Source organism: Carassius carassius, chromosome 17, assembly GCF_963082965.1.
Source record: "Carassius carassius chromosome 17, fCarCar2.1, whole genome shotgun sequence".
Classification (NCBI taxonomy): domain Eukaryota; kingdom Metazoa; phylum Chordata; class Actinopteri; order Cypriniformes; family Cyprinidae; genus Carassius; species Carassius carassius.
The window spans coordinates 22,772,933-22,785,485 of NC_081771.1; positions in this window are offsets into that span (position 1 = coordinate 22,772,933).

Below are 12,553 nucleotides of genomic sequence, written 5' to 3' on the forward strand. Positions count from 1 at the left end.
AAATGTACAGCGTTAATGATTAAAAATCGGTTTAACCTTGCTCCTCTGTGGTTTCAGTCACGTCAGTGTCTCCCTCCTTTTCCGACACAATACCACACACGCTGACCTCCCCAATTATAGCCGCGATTTTGCTGTCCACTGATGTGAGATCAGCTGTACATGGGCCCCCACCAGTTGCAGCCACGCTCTGGCGGTGGGAGGACAGTTTTCTCTTTGCCTCCACCTTGAATGAATGAGAATCTTTATTTCACATATTTTGCATACTGTAAGCACATGTAAATAAAACTTTTTGAAAATCAATATTGCTATTTATATAGGTATATAGCCTAATAAAACACAAATGTAATATGTTGGTAAAAAAAAAATTTGTATACCTTCAGGTCGGACCATTTTTTCTTTAATTCTGCAACTGTCCGTTCTGTCCCACTGACACAATTGACGGCAGAAGCAATACTTTGCCACTCGCACTGCTTCTTTTTATTAGTGACCCCACTGCTGTGGCCACCAAATAACACAGTTTTCCGAGCCTCCACCTCCCCTACAAGTGTTTCAATCTCAGTATCTGAGAAATTACGTTTTTTTCCTCTTTTCTCACCTGTCGCCATTATTAAAATTAGGCTAACAGAAATGCACGTTTTCACTTTCTTGGATTAATTAATTGGCGGGTCGCATGCCAGTTTTCCAGGTATATATGGGATTCCACTCTCATTTACATGCTGATCAGCAATCATGAGGTGATTTGCATTGACTATTTATGGTTAAAAATGGGCGTGTACAGGGCGGGATATGAGGCTGGTTCACGTACGCACATCTGCGGGTGATCTGTGATTTATAAAGGGAACATTGCTTACAGGTGTGTGTACGCACGGTTTTATAAATCGGAATATTTTTTGGCGTACGCCATTTTTGGCTTTTGGGCGCACGTAAACTTTTAGTAAAGATCCTACGCATAGTTTTATAAATGAGACCCCTGACCTGTTTAAAAGAGATGGTCTTCATCCCTCCTGGGGTGGCGCCACTCTTCTCTCTAGAAATATGGCAAATAGTCTTAGTGTTTATACTTGACTAACTGGGGCCCAGGTCAGGAAGCAGATAGACTGGCTAAACCGACCGTCTGCTAGCTGCCTCCCGTCACAGAGGTCAGTTAATTCTCAGCACATAGAGACTTTTTCACCTAGATATCACACTATAGAGACTGTGTCTGTTCCCCGAACTAGAAAATACAAAAAACGTCCAAACCAAGTTAAGATTAACAATTTAATTGAGGTTCAACAAATAAAAAACAGAAGCAATATGGATAAACAAATGATAAAGCTTGGCTTATTGAATATCAGATCCCTTTCTACGAAAACACTTTTTGTAAATAATATGATCACTGATCATAATATAGATGTACTCTGTTTGACAGAAACCTGGCTAAAACCTGATGATTACATTATTTTAAATGAGTCCACCCCCCAAGATTACTGTTATAAACATGAGCCACGTCTGAAAGGCAAAGGTGGAGGTGTTGCTTCAATTTATAACAACGTTTTCAGGATTTCTCAGAGAGCAGGCTACAAGTATAACTCGTTTGAAGTAATGGTACTTCATATAACATTATCCAAAGAAACAAATGTTAATGATAAATCCCCTGTTATGTTTGTACTGGCTACTGTATACAGGCCACCAGGGCACCATACAGACTTTATTAAAGAGTTTGGTGATTTTACATCCGAGTTAGTTCTGGCTGCAGATAAAGTTTTAATAGTTGGTGATTTTAATATCCATGTTGATAATGAAAACGATGCATTGGGATCAGCATTTATAGACATTCTGAACTCTATTGGTGTTAGACAACACGTTTCAGGACCTACTCATTGTTGAAATCATACTCTAGATTTAATACTGTCACATGGAATTGATGTTGATGGTGTTGAAATTATTCAGCCAAGTGATGATATCTCAGATCATTATTTAGTTCTTTGCAAAATTCATATAGCCAAAATTGTAAATTCTACTTCTTGTTACAAGTATGGAAGAACCATCACTTCTAACACAAAAGACTGCTTTTTAAGTTATCTTCCTGATGTATCCAAATTCCTTAGCATATCCAAAACCTCAGAACAACTTGATGATGTAACAGAAACTATGGACTCTCTCTTTTCTAGCACTTTAAATAAAGTTGCTCCTTTACGCTTAAGGAAGGTTAAGGAAAACAGTTTGACACCATGGTATAATGAGCATACTCGCACCCTAAAGAGAGCAGCCCGAAAAATGGAGCGCAGCTGGAGGAAAACAAAACTAGAGGTATTTCGTATTGCTTGGCGGGAAAGTAACATATCCTACAGAAAAGCATTAAAAACTGCTAGATCCGATTACTTTTCTTCTCTTTTAGAAGAAAACAAACATAACCCCAGGTATTTATTCAATACAGTGGCTAAATTAACGAAAAATAAAGCCTCAACAAGTGTTGACATTTCCCAACACCACAGCAGTAATGACTTTATGAAATACTTTACTTCCAAAATCGATACTATTAGAGATAAAATTGCAACCATTCAGCCGTCAGCTACAGTATCACATCAGACAGTGCACTATAGACCCCCTGAGGAACAGTTCCACTCATTCTCTACCATAGGAGAGGAAGAATTGTATAAACTTGTTAAATCATCTAAACCAACAACATGTATGTTAGACCCTATAAAAGAGGTGCTTCCAGAAGTCATAGATCCTCTTCTGACTATTATTAATTCCTCATTGTCATTAGGACATGTCCCCAAAACCTTCAAACTGGCTGTTATTAAGCCTCTCATCAAAAAACCACAACTTGACCCCAAAGAACTAGTTAATTATAGACCAATCTCGAATCTCCCTTTTCTGTCCAAGATACTATAAAAGGTGGTATCCACACAATTATATTCCTTCCTAGAGAAAAATGGTATATGTGAGGATCTCCAGTCAGGATTTAGACCGTATCATAGTACTGAGACTGCTCTTCTTAGAGTTACAAATTATCTGCTCTTATCATCTGATCGTGGGTGTATCTCTCTATTAGTTTTATTGGATCTTAGTGCTGCGTTTGACACAATTGACCACAACATTCTTTTGCATAGACTTGAATACTTTGTTGGCATCAGTGGAAGTGCATTAGCATGGTTTAAATCGTACTTATATGACCGCCATCAGTTCGTAGCAGTGAATGAAGATGTATCCTATCGATCACAAGTGCAGTATGGAGTACCTCAAGGCTCAGTACTAGGGCCGCTACTCTTCACGCTTTATATGTTACCCTTGGGAGATATCATCAGGAAACATGGTGTTAGCTTTCACTGTTATGCTGATGATACTCAGCTCTATATTTCTTCGCAGCCCGGTGAAACACACCAATTTGAAAAACTAATGGATTGCATAGTCGATATAAAAAACTGGATGACGAGTAATTTCTTACTGCTAAATTCTGAAAAAACAGAGGTGTTAATTATAGGACCTAAAAACTCTGCTTGTAATAACCTAGAACACTGTCTAAGACTTGAAGGCGGCTGTACTGCGTTTGAGCTCCATCACTATATTCTTTTCATTGACTATTTTTAACTCAAAAATCAATTTTATACATCATCGTTTCCGTTTATATAACGTGTGAATATATCCTCTATTGTATTCTACAACAAAAACAATCAGAGCGCCTCGCTATCACTAGTTTTATTTTGATCTCCCGGGTCCGCTATTAGCTTTTAGCCCGTTAGCATCAGCGGCGTGGTTGCAGCTAACTGCACTAACATTGCTAATACTCTATTCACACACATTACCACTGCTGTACTCACTGTTACTTGCTTTAATGGCGGATGAATGTCTCCACTCTGTGCAGCTCGAGCTCGAGGCCGTGGGAAAGCAGATTCGCGACCTGGAGGTGAGGCAGGCCCAGCTGAGAGAGCGGAGAACCGCGCTGGAATCATCCCGGGCTGACGCTCACAAGTCCGGGGTAAGTATACAGCGATCTGCTAACAGTCCCACCACGTCTACTCCGTGTGTTTCTCTGCACAGGCCCGGTGCACCCAGGACGCGATCTTCCCAGATGTCCTTCACTGCGACGCCGGGACACCACGGACCCTGGGTGCATCCACAGCGGAGGACGCGAGCCGGGTCCCGGGCAATGACTTCTCCCCCTCCTGCCTTCGACATCTCCATCCGGAACCGATTCGCTCCCCTCCGCGAGACAGGACGCGACGCTGTGATCATCGGAGACTCCATCGTCCGACACGTAAGTGCTACGTTAGCCGAAGGTAAAGTGCACACTTTCTGCGCAGATACACGCGATCCTGAAGGTCGACGAGAGCCCCAGAGCGGTCGTGCTTCACGCCGGGGTTAACGACACCACGCTGCGGCAGACGGAGACGCTGAAGAGGGACTTCAGCAGCCTGATCGAGACGGTTCGCAGCACGACGTCCGCGGCGACGATCGTCGTGTCAGGACCACTGCCCACGTATCGACGAGGACACGAAAGGTTCAGTAGACTTTTTGCTTTAAATGAATGGCTGTTGTAATGGTGTAAAGAACAGAAACTGCTATTTGTTAATAACTGGAATCTTTTCTGGGAGCGTCCTAGGCTGTTTCGCGCTGATGGATTACACCCCAGCAGAATCGGAGCGGAGCTGCTCTCTGACAACATCTCCAGGACACTTCGCTCCATGTGACTAGTAAGACAATTCTCTAATAACTATTATGATGAGTTTTGTTTCACCCGCTTAAATGATAAAAGTACTTGTGCTGTAAAAACTATTAAGACTGTGTCTGTTCCCCGAATAGTGAGGTCAAAATATAATGTAGGATCTAGAAAAAATCTTATCGTAATTAAACCAGAAAAATGTAAAGTAAATGAACAAAAACAATTTTTAAAGTTTGGGCTCATAAATATTAGATCAATCACACCCAAAGCAGTTATTGTAAATGAAATGATCACAGAAAATAGTTTTGATGTACTCTGCTTGACTGAAACCTGGCTAAAACCAAATTATTATTTTGGTCTTAATGAGTCTACTCCACCAAACTACTGTTATAAGCATGAGCCCCGTCAGACTGGTCGTGGAGGAGGTGTTGCAACAATATATAGTGATATTCTCAATGTTACCCAGAAAACAGGATACAGGTTTAACTCTTTTGAAATACTTCTGCTAAATGTTACACTGTTAGACATGCAAAAGAAATCTAATGTATCTCTTGCTCTGGCTACTGTGTATAGACCACCAGGGCCGTATACAGAATTCCTAAAAGAATTTGCAGATTTCCTCTCAGACCTTCTAGTTACAGTTGATAAGGCGCTAATCATGGGAGATTTTAATATTCACGTTGATAATGCAAATGATACATTAGGACTTGCGTTTACTGACCTAATAAACTCCTTTGGAGTCAAGCAAAATGTCACCGGGCCCACTCATCGTTTTAATCATACACTAGATCTAATTATATCGCATGGAATCGATCTTACTGCTATAGATGTTGTACCCCAAAGTGATGATATTACAGACCATTTCCTTGTATCGTGCATGCTGCGTATAACTGATATTAACTATATGTCTCAGCGTTACCGTCTGGGCAGAACTATTGTTCCAGCCACCAAAGACAGATTCGCAAATAACCTGCCTGATCTATCTCAACTGCTATTTGTACCCAAAAATACACATGAATTAGACGAAATTACTGACAACATGGGCACTATTTTCTCTAATACATTAGAAGCTGTTGCCCCCATCAAATTGAAAAAGGTTAGAGAAAAACGTACTGTGCCATGGTATAACAGTAATACCCACTCTCTCAAGAAAGTAACTCGTAGTCTTGAACGCAAATGGAGAAAAACTAACTTGGAAGTTTTTAAAATTGCATGGAAAAACAGTATGTCCAGGTATAGACAGGCTCTAAAAACTGCTAGGGCAGAGCATATCCACAAACTCATTGAAAATAACCAAAACAATCCAAGGTTTTTATTTAGCACAGTGGCTAAATTAACAAATTACCAGACGCCACCTGATTCAAATATTCCACCAACGTTAAATAGTAATGACTTTATGAATTTCTTCACTGATAAAATAGATAACATTAGAAATACAATAGCGAATGTAGATTCTACAGCGTCTAACACTTCAGTTTCATCCATCGCACCCAAAGATAAACTGCAGTGCTTTACAAATATAGGACAGGAAGAGCTAAATAAACTTATCACTGTATCTAAACCAACAACATGTTTATTAGATCCTGTACCCACTAAATTACTAAAAGAGCTGTTACCTGTAGCCGAAGAACCGCTTCTCAATATCATTAACTCGTCGTTATCTTTAGGTCACGTCCCAAAACCATTCAAGCTGGCGGTTATCAAGCCTCTTATTAAGAAACCAAAACTAGATCCTAGTGTACTGGCAAATTATAGGCCTATTTCAAATCTTCCATTTATGTCTAAAATTTTAGAAAAAGTTGTGTCTGCTCAATTGAGCACCGTCCTGCATAAAAATGATCTGTATGAAGAATTTCAGTCAGGTTTTAGGCCCCACCATAGCACAGAAACTGCACTTGTTAAAATTACAAATGACCTGCTTCTTGCGTCAGATCAAGGGTGCATCTCATTTCTAGTCTTACTTGATCTTAGTGCTGCGTTCGACACCATAGATCATGACATACTCATAGATCGATTACAAAACTATACAGGTATTCAAGGGCAGGCTCTAAGATGGTTTAGATCCTACCTGTCCGATCGCTACCATTTTGTTTACTTAAATGGGGTGTTATCTCATTTATCATCAGTAAAATATGGAGTGCCACATGGATCCGTCCTAGGTCCCCTTCTATTTTCAATATACATGTTGCCCCTTGGTAATATTATTAGAAAATACGGAATTAGCTTCCACTGTTATGCTGATGATACTCAGCTATATATTTCAACGAGACCAGATGAAACTTCCCAATTATCTAAGCTAACAGAGTGTGTTAAAAATGTAAAAGATTGGATGACAAATAATTTTCTCCAATTAAATTCGGATAAGACAGAGATATTAATTATTGGACCAAAAAACACCACACAGAATCTTGTAGATTACAATCGGCAACTAGACGGATGTACTGTTACTTCCTCTACAGTCAGAAATCTGGGTGTTATATTGGACAGCAATTTGTCTTTTGAAAATCATATTTCCTATGTTACAAAAACCGCATTCTTCCATCTTAGAAACATTGCCAAGCTACGAAACATGTTATCTGTTTCTGATGCAGAAAAGCTAGTTCATGCTTTCATGACCTCTAGACTGGACTATTGTAATGGACTTCTAGGTGGTTGTCCTGCTTCGTCAATAAACAAGCTACAGGTAGTCCAAAATGCAGCAGCTAGAGTCCTTACCAGGTCAAGAAAATATGATCATATTACCCCAATTTTACAGTCTCTGCACTGGCTACCTATTAAGTTCCGTATCAGTTACAAATTATCATTACTTACCTATAAGGCCCTAAATGGTTTAGCTCCTGCGTACCTAACTAGCCTTCTACCACGCTACAACCCATCACGCACCCTAAGGTCACAAAACGCTGGACTTTTGGTAGTTCCTAGGATAGCAAAGTCCACTAAAGGAGGTAGAGCTTTTTCACATTTGGCTACCAAACTCTGGAATAGCCTTCCTGATAATGTTCAGGGTTCAGACACACTCTCTCTGTTTAAATCTAGATTAAAAACGCATCTCTTTCGCCAAGCATTCGAATAATGTATCTCTTAAATTGTGAGTGTAGTTGCATCTGCATTTTTATTCTTTAGCTTGGGTTAAACTAATTTTACTTTGTTGGATCAGCAGCTATGCTAATGATGTCTCTATTTTGTTTCTATGTTTTGCCACGGGATTTACATCCCGTGGTAACTAGGATTTACACAAGCTCCAGTCTGGATCCAGAACACCTGAGAAGAGATGATGCTGACCCTCAGAGGACCCCAGATGATGCTAACCTTGAATCAACAAACAGAACTAACAATTATTGCTACATGTGTGACTGCATCCTATAATTACTATTAATTAAAAATATTGATAGTTCATCATCTAGCTGACTACGTCTTGTATTATTATTATTATTATTATTATTTTTATTTTTCTAAATCCTGTCAAACGTGCACAAACTACTAGCTACTACTAAATATTGTAGAAACATAATTTTCTGTAAAGTTGCTTTGTAACGATTTGTATTGTAAAAAGCGCTATACAAATAAACTTGAATTGAATTGAATTGAATAGTTGCTCTGTCAATTCTTCATCATCAGTTAGGAACCTAGGTGTGCTACTTGATTGCAATCTTTCCTTAGAAAGCCACGTTTCTAGCATTTGTAAAACTGCATTTTTCCATCTCAAAAATATATCTAAATTACGGCCTATGCTCTCAATGTCAAATGCAGAAATGTTAATCCATGCATTTATGACCTCAAGGTTAGATTATTGTAATGCTTTATTGGGTGGTTGTTCTGCACGCTTAGTAAACAAACTACAGCTAGTCCAAAATGCAGCAGCAAGAGTTCTTACTAGAACCAGGAAGTATGACCATATTAGCCCGGTCCTGTCAACACTGCACTGGCTCCCTATCAAGCATCGCATAGATTTTAAAATATTGCTTATTACTTATAAAGCCCTGAATGGTTTAGCACCTCAGTATTTGAATGAGCTCCTTTTACATTATAATCCTCTACGTCCGCTACGTTCTCAAAACTCAGGCAATTTGATAATACCTAGAATATCAAAATCAACTGCAGGCGGCAGATCCTTTTCCTATTTGGCGCCCAAACTCTGGAATAACCTACCTAACATTGTTCGGGAGGCAGACACACTCTTGCAGTTTAAATCTAGATTAAAGACCCATCTCTTTAACCTGGCATACACATAACATACTAATATGCTTTTATTATCCAAATCCGTTAAAGGATTTTTAGGCTGCATTAATTAGGTAAACCGGAACCGGAAACACTTCCCATAACAACCTATGTACTTGCTACATCATTAGAAGAATGGCATCTACGCTAATATTTGTCTGTTTCTCTCTTGTTCCGAGGTCACCGTGGCCACCAGATCCAGTCTGTGTCCAGATCAGAGGGTCACTGCAGTCACCCGGATCCAGTACGTATCCAGACCAGATGGTGGATCAGCACCTAGAAAGGACCTCTACATCCCTGAAAGACAGCGGAGACCAGGACAACTAGAGCCCCAGATACAGATCCCCTGTAAAGACCTTGTCTCAGAGGAGCACCAGGACAAGACCACAGGAAACAGATGATTCTTCTGCACAATCTGACTTTGCTGCAGTCTGGAATTGAACTACTGGTTTCGTCTGGTCAGAGGAGAACTGGCCCCCCAACTGAGCCTGGTTTCTCCCAAGGTTTTTTTCTCCATTCTGTCACCGATGGAGTTTCGGTTCCTTGCCGCTGTCGCCTCTGGCTTGCTTAGTTGGGGACACTTCATCTACAGCGATATCGTTGACTTGATTGCAAATAAATGCACAGACACTATTTAACTGAACAGAGATGACATAACTGAATCCAATGATGAACTGCCTTTAACTATCATTTTTGCATTATTGACACTGTTTTCCTAATGAATGTTGTTCAGTTGCTTTGACGCAATGTATTTTGTTTAAAGCGCTATAAATAATAAAGGTGACATTGACATTGACAAGAAGAGGAGGAGGAGTAGGAGGAGGAGGAGGAGTAAGGGTGCGTGGTGGTGGAATAGGGGGAAGAGGAGGAGGAGAAAGAGTAAGGGTGCGTGGTGGTGGAATAGGGGGAAGAGGCCGAGGAGCACAAAGACACCATGCTGTCCCGGATGAAATTCGGGCCACAATTATAGACCATGTCATCAACCATGGCCTCACAATGGCGGAAGCAGGTCGCCGATGCCTAATGTGCCTCGCTCTACAGTCTCCTCCATCATCCAAACCTTTCGCAGGGAAAACAGGTATGTAGTCAGTCAATGATGGAATTATATGTTGTATAGGACAGGACACTGTGCATAGAGCAAAAAATATATTTATTTACACATTTACCTATTCATTTAGTGTGAGTGTGATAGGCCTGGGATGTTATGATACTAAAAATGACAAGAAAAACATTGGAGAAAATAAACTATGGAACTATTCCATAAACTATGGAATAGTTTATTTTCTACAGTATTGATGATGAAACAGTTTACAGTAGTATCCCAGTCACTGTGCAGTGATGCATTATAATTGTGGTAAAGTTACTGTAAGTAAAACAACAATACAATTACATATGTAACTCATTCTGTAAGGAATACATAAGGTATACATTAAGTGTTGTCCTTTGAATTCTATGTCTAGGATAAGACGACAACCTTACATGGGTGGCAGAGGAACACTTCTCAATGAACAACAAGAACAAGAGATCTGTAACATGGTGCTAGCAAATAATGCCATCACATTGAGACAGATTCGTGCTGCAATCCTACAAGACAATGCCATATTCCAAAATGTCAACTCTATAAGCATCTCCACAATAGACCGGATATTGAAGAAGCATCAGAAGACAATGAAGCAAATTTACAGGGTACCATTTGAGAGGAACTCTGATAGAGTGAAAGAGCTGCGGTACCAGTATGTACATGTAAGTCAGTTACTGGTTGTCCATCATTACAACCTTTTTACAATTAAGCAGTGGTTCCCAAACTTTTTTGGCTTCAGTACCCACTTTACCTGATTTGTGTACCCAGGTAATCCAGGTATGAAAGTATTTGATTTATCTGACTTCAACATTTCGCCTAAAAACTGCAGCTTACTGTACGATGCAATTATCATTATAATACTTATTTTGAAGAATATAACATACAATATGAAAAAGGGTGAACTAGCTGCAATTAGTGCCTCTCATGTAAATCTATCTAATACTGTGGGTTTTACTGTAACATTTCATTAGTCATTGATGATTTTCCCCCTCTCCTTTCTGTCAAATACCCCCTGTAGTACCTCTGCAATGGAGTACATGTACCCCAGGTTTGGAACCACTGGAGTAGTGGCCAGTAGTATATTGAACTTGTGGAGAACATAGAACATTCCAATGTAATTGTCTGTAACTGTAGTATATGACTCTTCTGTATGACTGATTTGATGTTTTCTTTTTTTACGCTATTGTAGAGAATAATGGCATTAAAAAAGGAAATGAGACCCCTCACATCCTCGTGTTTGTGGATGAAGCTGGCTTCAACCTGGCCAAGGGCCGAAGACGTGGCCGTAATATTATTGGCCACCGGGCCACGGTGGATGTCCCAGGCCAGCGAGGGGGCAATATAACTATGTGTGCTGCCATATCTGAGAATGGTGTGGCCACTCACATCCCCAGTCTTGGCCCATACAATACACAGAAGCTCCTCATCTTCTTGGACCGCCTTCATTTTGATTTGATCCCTGAAAATGAGAGAGGTCTCGTAGGGCCTCACCTACCACTATATGTTATTGTATGGGACAATGTGAATTTCCACCGTGGCCCGCTCATCAGGGCCTGGTTCACTACTCATCCAAGGATGGTCATAGTGTTCCTACCACCTTACTCTCCTTTCCTCAATCCTATTGAGGAGTTTTTCTCCGCTTGGAGGTGGAGAGTGTATGAGCATCGGGCTCAAGATCAGAGGTCCTTGCTCAATGCAATGGATGCTGCGTGTGAGGATATTACAGGAGATCAGTGTAGGGGATGGTTGCGACATGCACGCCGTTTCTTCCCTCGTTGCATCGCAAGGGAGAATATACGCTGTGATGTGGACGAGAATCTGTGGCCAGACAGACAGCAGCGTGTGGATGGCCAGCAGGGTGAGGACGGTGGCCAGGAGAGGGAGGGTGAGGACAGCGACCAGTGAAGAACTGTTAGTTGTGAAACTCAAGCATTATTTACAGCACTGTAGGCTGCATATCATTTTCATAGTTTTTTGTTTGTGTTTATATTATAAAGTATATTATGCTGTATACATTTTCTTTTTACTCTGATGTATGAAAGTTACTTTATGTGTCTGAATGATAATGGTTACAATTTCCTTGGCAGTATGAGTGCAATGTGTGCTGTTAAACCTAAGAGGCTACTCTTACCCTAAAATCCTTTTTCTTTTTTTCAGTTTTATACAAAATTGTATTCTGTTAGCTATACAAAAACAGTACAGTAACCATTGTCAATAAAGGACTGAGCTAAGACTGAAAGGTGGACATGAGGGATATTTCAATGCTCCTCTGCTATAGTGACAAAACATCTAATAATTTTGACTTGCAGTGCTTACACAATGCCAAAGGGACGACGTATTTTGGGGGCACTGACTGTTTAAATGAGAAGGAAATTTAGTTTTGACACAAGTGAATTGTTTTGGAAGAGATTTGAGCTTTTGCAGGTGAACTATGGTGTTGTGCTGAACAGGGACATGCGGTCAGGGTAGGCAGGGTAGGCAGTGCCTCACCAAAGGAAATGTTGACATTACATTTATTAATTCCAAGAGCTTTATTAATTCACCACATTATTAATTGCATTAATTTTATTCCAAATATTATTTTTTGTAACAAAAATTTTCAAGAATAC